Source organism: Pleurodeles waltl, chromosome 12, assembly GCF_031143425.1.
Source record: "Pleurodeles waltl isolate 20211129_DDA chromosome 12, aPleWal1.hap1.20221129, whole genome shotgun sequence".
Lineage (NCBI taxonomy): Eukaryota > Metazoa > Chordata > Amphibia > Caudata > Salamandridae > Pleurodeles > Pleurodeles waltl.
This window is the reverse complement of record NC_090451.1, coordinates 116,066,280-116,072,380: the sequence shown is the minus strand read 5'-3', so window position 1 is coordinate 116,072,380 and position 6,101 is coordinate 116,066,280. Positions and strand designations below refer to the sequence as shown.

General features: G+C 48.3%; 1 non-coding gene across 1 annotated transcript; it reads left to right on the top strand.

Moving 5' to 3' along the window:
* The first annotated feature begins 934 nt into the window (after positions 1-934).
* Positions 935-1,006, top strand: TRNAH-GUG (transfer RNA histidin (anticodon GUG)). Its single transcript has one exon. It is a non-coding gene; the product is annotated as a tRNA-His (tRNA).
* The last annotated feature ends 5,095 nt before the right edge of the window (positions 1,007-6,101 follow it).

Below are 6,101 nucleotides of genomic sequence, written 5' to 3'. Positions count from 1 at the left end.
CACTCTACACTACTCTCCTGTAGGCCTTTCTACTCTATGCCACTTTTTACTCTGCTCCTCTCTACACCACAGTGTCACTCCATGCAACGCGACTGTATGCTACTCAACTCCACAACACTCTACTTCATGCAGTCCGACTCCACTCCTCCTAATTCTTTGCCACCCCTCTCCATGACACACTGTTCTCTGACTCTATGCCATTCCATGCCACTTCACTCTACACCACACTATGCCACTCTACACCACACTACTTTACTCTATGCTACTCTATGCCATTCTATGCAACCTCACTCCTCTCTACCCCACTCTGCTCTATGCCACTCCATTCCTCACAATGCTATTCAACGCCATGCCAAGGCACACCACTTCATTATATTCCACTGTATTCTATGACACATTACGTCACTCTACTCTTTGCACTTCAATCTACTCCCTTCTATGACCCTCCATTCATCACCACTCCATTGTTTGCTAGTCAAGTTTACGCCACTTCATTCCACACAATGCAACTCTAAAGCAGTATGCACCAAGCAGCTGAATGTGTCTGAAGAGACACCCAGAAAAGAAAAAAACAACAATATGTGGGGGCCTGTACCGAGCCCCTCCTGGCCTGGAGGAGTTTGGTCCGCCGTGGATTAAGTTTTTGCTGTGTTCACTTCCCCGACCCCAGCACTCATAGAGCACTTGAGACTTGCAGGGCAGAGTGGTGGATCTTGTTAAAACGTCTGAGCTTCTTGGTTTATGGGGAGTCTTGTCACTGGAAGCAGAGAGGTAAATATTTGCTGTGATTAGCTACTCAAAGAAAAGACCCTGATCTAACTTGAAAAGATGGGTTTTAAACTAACGCTAAATCTATCCACTCCACGGACACTGTGACCTTTTTTCAGCCTATCAGAGCCACACCAGGGTAGTCTTTTCAGAGCCCGAGTAGCTCGCCGTGATAGTATAGTGGTTAGTACTCTGCTTTGTGGCCGCAGCAACCTCGGTTCGAATCCGAGTCACGGCATTGCGGGTGTCAATGTCACGGCAGTTGGGCAGCATTTTTATTCTCACTTCTTAATATTTACATGAGTTAAGAGCTTGAACCTAATTTCAACAGTGAAATTAAATGTCTTTGAAGAACGCGTTAACAATGTTATTATTTATTTCACCTTTCTGCGCTTTTACGTTTGTGGCGGTCCTGATGTGAAAAGTATGAGCTACAGTTTGGTTTCACGGGACCCGGTCAGCAAGAGGGATGGATGTCTGTGTCTCCTGTACCTGCAGCGCCGAGGCTCCTGTACTGACGCGGAGTAGCTTTCAATGTTGAAAGGGATCTGTAGGAGGCTGGACTGGCTTGTAGTGAGTACCAAGGGGTACTTGCACCTTGCACCAGGCCCAGTTATCCCTTATTAGTGTATAGGGTGTCTAGCAGCTTAGGCTGATAAATAATGGTAGCTTAGCAGAGCAGCTTAGGCTGAACTAGGAGACGTGTGAAGCTACTACAGTACCACTTAGTGTCATATGCACAATATCATAAGAAAACACAATACACAGTTATACTAAAAATAAAGGTACTTTATTTTTATGACAATATGCCAAAGTATCTTAGAGTGTACCCTCAGTGAGAGGATAGGAAATATACACAAGATATATATACACAATAGCAAAAATATGCAGTATAGTCTTAGAAAACAGTGCAAACAATGTATAGTTACAATAGGATGCAATGGGGAAACATAGGGATAGGGGCAACACAAACCATATACTCCAAAAGTGGAATGCGAACCACGAATGGACCCCAAACCTATGTGACCTTGTAGAGGGTCGCTGGGACTATTAGAAAATAGTGAGAGTTAGAAAAATAACCCTCCCCAAGACCCTGAAAAGTGAGTGCAAAGTGCACTAAAGTTCCCGTAAGGACAAAATAGTCGTGTTAGAGGAATAATGCAGGAAAGACACAAACCAGCAATGCAACAACTGTGGATTTCCAATCTAGGGTACCTGTGGAACAAGGGGACCAAGTCCAAAAGTCACAAGCAAGTCGTAGATGGGCAGATGCCCAGGAAATGCCAGCTGTGGGTGCAAAGAAGCTTCGACTGGACAGAAGAAGCTGAGGTTTCTGCAGGAACGAAAAGGGCTAGAGACTACCCCTTTGGTGGACGGATCCAGCTCGCCTTGTAGAGTCGTGCAGAAGTGCTTTCCCGCCGAAAGGACGCCAACAAGCCTTGCTACACGCAAATCATGTGTTTGGCGTTTTTGGACGCTGCTGGTGCCCAGGAGGGACCAGGAGGTCGCAAATTGGACCTGAAGAGAGAGGGGACGTCGAGCAAGACAAAGTGCCCTCACTGAAGCAGGTAGCTCCCGGAGAAGTGCCAGAAACAGGCAGAACGATGATGCGTGAAACAGTGCTCGCCGAAGTTGCACAAAGGAGTCCCACGTCGCCGGAGACCAACTTAGAAAGTCGTGCAATGCAGGTTAGAGTGCCGTGGACCCAGGCTTGGCTGTGAACAAAGGATTTCCGCCGGAAGTGCACAGGGGCCGGAGTAGCTGCAAAGTCGCGGTTCCCAGCAATGCAGCCCAGCGAGGTGAGGCAAGGACTTACCTCCACCAAACTTGGGCTGAAGAGTCACTGGACTATGGGGGTCACTTGGACAGTGTCGCTGGATTCGAGGGACCTCGCTCGTCGTGCTGAGAGGAGACCCAAGGGACCAGTAATGCAGCTTTTTGGTGCCTGCGGTTGCAGGGGGAAGATTCCGTCGACCCACGGGAGATTTCTTCGGAGCTTCTGGTGCAGAGAGGAGGCAGGCTACCCCCACAGCATGCACAAGCAGGAAAACCGTCGAGAAGGCGGCAGGATCAGCGTTACAGAGTTGCAGTAGTCGTCTTTGCTACTATGTTGCAGGTTTGCAGGCTTCCAGCGCGGTCAGCGGTCGTTTCCTTATCAGAAGGTGAAGAGGGAGATGCAGAGGAACTCGGCTGAGCTCATGCATTCGTTATCTAAAGTTTCCCCAGAGACAGAGACCCTAAATAGCCAGAAAAGAGGGTTTGGCTACCTAGGAGAGAGGAAAGGCTACTAACACCTGAAGGAGCCTATCAGCAGGAGTCTCTGACGTCACCTGGTGGCACTGGCCACTCAGAGCAGTCCAGTGTGCCAGCAGCACCTCTGTTTCCAAGATGGCAGAGGTCTGGAGCACACTGGAGGAGCTCTGGACACCTCCCAGGGGAGGTGCAGGTCAGGGGAGTGGTCACTCCCCTTTCCTTTGTCCAGTTTCGCGCCAGAGCAGGGGCTAAGGGGTCCCTGAACCGGTGTAGACTGGCTTATGCAGAATTGGGCACATCTGTGCCCAACAAAGCATTTCCAGAGGCTGGGGGAGGCTACTCCTCCCCTGCCTTCACACCATTTTCCAAAGGGAGAGGGTGTCACACCCTCTCTCAGAGGAAGTTCTTTGTTCTGCCATCCTGGGCCAGGCCTGGCTGGACCCCAGGAGGGCAGCTGCCTGTCTGAGGGGTTGGCAGCAGCAGCAGCTGCAGTGAAACCCCAGGAAGGGCAGTTTGGCAGTACCAGGGTCTGTGCTACAGACCACTGGGATCATGGGATTGTGCCAACTATGCCAGGATGGTATAGAGGGGGCAATTCCATGATCATAGACATGTTACATGGCCATATTCGGAGTTACCATGGTGAAGCTACATATAGGTAGTGACCTATATGTAGTGCACGCGTGTAATGGTGTCCCCGCACTCACAAAGTTCAGGGAATTGGCTCTGAACAATGTGGGGGCACCTTGGCTAGTGCCAGGGTGCCCTCACACTAAGTAACTTTGCACCTAACCTTTACCAGGTAAAGGTTAGACATATAGGTGACTTATAAGTTACTTAAGTGCAGTGTAAAATGGCTGTGAAATAACGTGGACGTTATTTCACTCAGGCTGCAGTGGCAGGCCTGTGTAAGAATTGTCAGAGCTCCCTATGGGTGGCAAAAGAAATGCTGCAGCCCATAGGGATCTCCTGGAACCCCAATACCCTGGGTACCTCAGTACCATATACTAGGGAATTATAAGGGTGTTCCAGTAAGCCAATGTAAATTGGTAAAAATGGTCACTAGCCTGTTAGTGACAATTTGGAAAGAAATGAGAGAGCATAACCACTGAGGTTCTGATTAGCAGAGCCTCAGTGAGACAGTTAGTCACTACACAGGTAACACATTCATGCACACTTATGAGCACTGGGTCCCTGGGTTACCAGGGTCCCAGTGACACATACAACTAAAACAACATATATACAGTGAAAAATGGGGGTAACATGCCAGGCAAGATGGTACTTTCCTACACAACCCCCCCCCAAATGAAGGACAATAAGACTAGCCATGACCTGATGAGTCTTCATTGTCTAAGTGGAAATATCTGGAGAGTCCATCTGCATTGGAGTGGCTACTCCCAGGTCTATGTTCCACTGTATAGTCCATTCCCTGTAGGGATATGGACCACCTCAACAATTTAGGATTTCCACCTTTCATTTGTTTTAGCCAAAGTAGAGGTTTGTGGTCTGTCTGAACAATGAAGTGAGTGCCAAACAGGTATGGCCTCAACTTCTTCAGAGCCCAGACCACAGCAAAGGCCTCCCTCTCAATGGCAGACCAACGCTTTTCTCTAGGGGTCAACCTCCTACTAATAAAAGCAACAGGTTGATCCTGGCCCTCAGAATTAAGTTGTGATAGGACTGCCCCTACTCCTAATTCAGATGCATCAGTTTGGACATAGAATTTTTTAGAGTAACAAGGGCTTTTCAGGACAGGTGCAGAGCACATGGCCTGCTTCAGCTCCTCAAAAGCTTTCTGACAGTTTGCTGTCCATAATACCTTTTTAGGCATTTTCTTGGATGTGAGGTCATTAAGAAGGGCTGCAATGGAGCCATAGTTCTTAATGAACCTCCTGTAATACCCAGTGAGGCCTAGGAAGGCTCTCACCTGAGTCTGAGTGGTAGGGGGAACCCAATCAATAATAGTTTGGATTTTCCCCTGCAGTGGTGCAATCTGTTCCCCACCAACAAGGTGTCCCAGATAAACCACCTTACCCTGCCCTATCTGGCACTTTGAAGCCTTGATAGTGAGGCCTGCCTTTTGCAGAGCCTCCAAAACTTTCCATAGGTGGACCAGGTGATCATCCCAGCTGGAGCTAAAGACAGCTATATCGTCCAAATATGCTGCACTGAAAGCTTCCAGCCCTTGCAGGACTGTGTTCACCAACCTCTGAAAAGTGGCAGGTGCATTTTTCAAACCAAAAGGCATTACAGTAAACTGGTAATGTCCTCCAATGGTAGAAAATGCAGTCTTAGGTTTAGCATCTTCTGACAATTTGATCTGCCAATACCCTGCAGTCAAATCAAAAGTGCTTAGATACTTGGCAGATGCCAGTGTATCTATGAGCTCATCTGCCCTGGGTATAGGGTGAGCATCAGTTTTGGTTACCAAGTTGAGACCTCTATAGTCTACACAAAACCTCATTTCCTTCTTTCCATCTTTAGAATTGGGTTTTGGTACCAGTACCACAGGAGAAGCCCATGGACTGTCAGAGTGCTCAACCACTCCTAGTTCCAACATTTTCTGAACTTCTTGCTTTATGCAGTCCCTGACATGGTCAGGCTGCCTATAGATCTTACTTTTGACAGGTAAACTGTCTCCAGTATCTATAGTGTGCTCACACCAAGAAGTGGTGCCTGGCACAGTAGAGAAGAGTTCTGAAAATTGTCCTAGGAGATTTATGCAATTGTCTTTCTGCTCAGCAGTAAGACAATCTGCCAAAACTACACCTTCCACAAGAGCATCTTGATCTGTGGAAGAGAAGAGATCAGGTAGAGGATCACTGTCTTCTTCCTGTCCCTCATCTGTTGCCATGAGCAGGGTGAGATCAGCCCTGTCATAGTAGGGTTTCAGGCGGTTGACATGGAGCACCCTAAGGGGACTCCTGGCAGTGCCTAAGTCAACCAAGTAGGTGACTTCACCCTTCTTTTCAACAATTGTGTGGGGACCACTCCATTTATCTTGGAGTGCTCTTGGGGCCACAGGCTCCAAGACCCACACTTTCTGCCCTGGTTGGTACTGAACCAAAACAGCCTTCTGA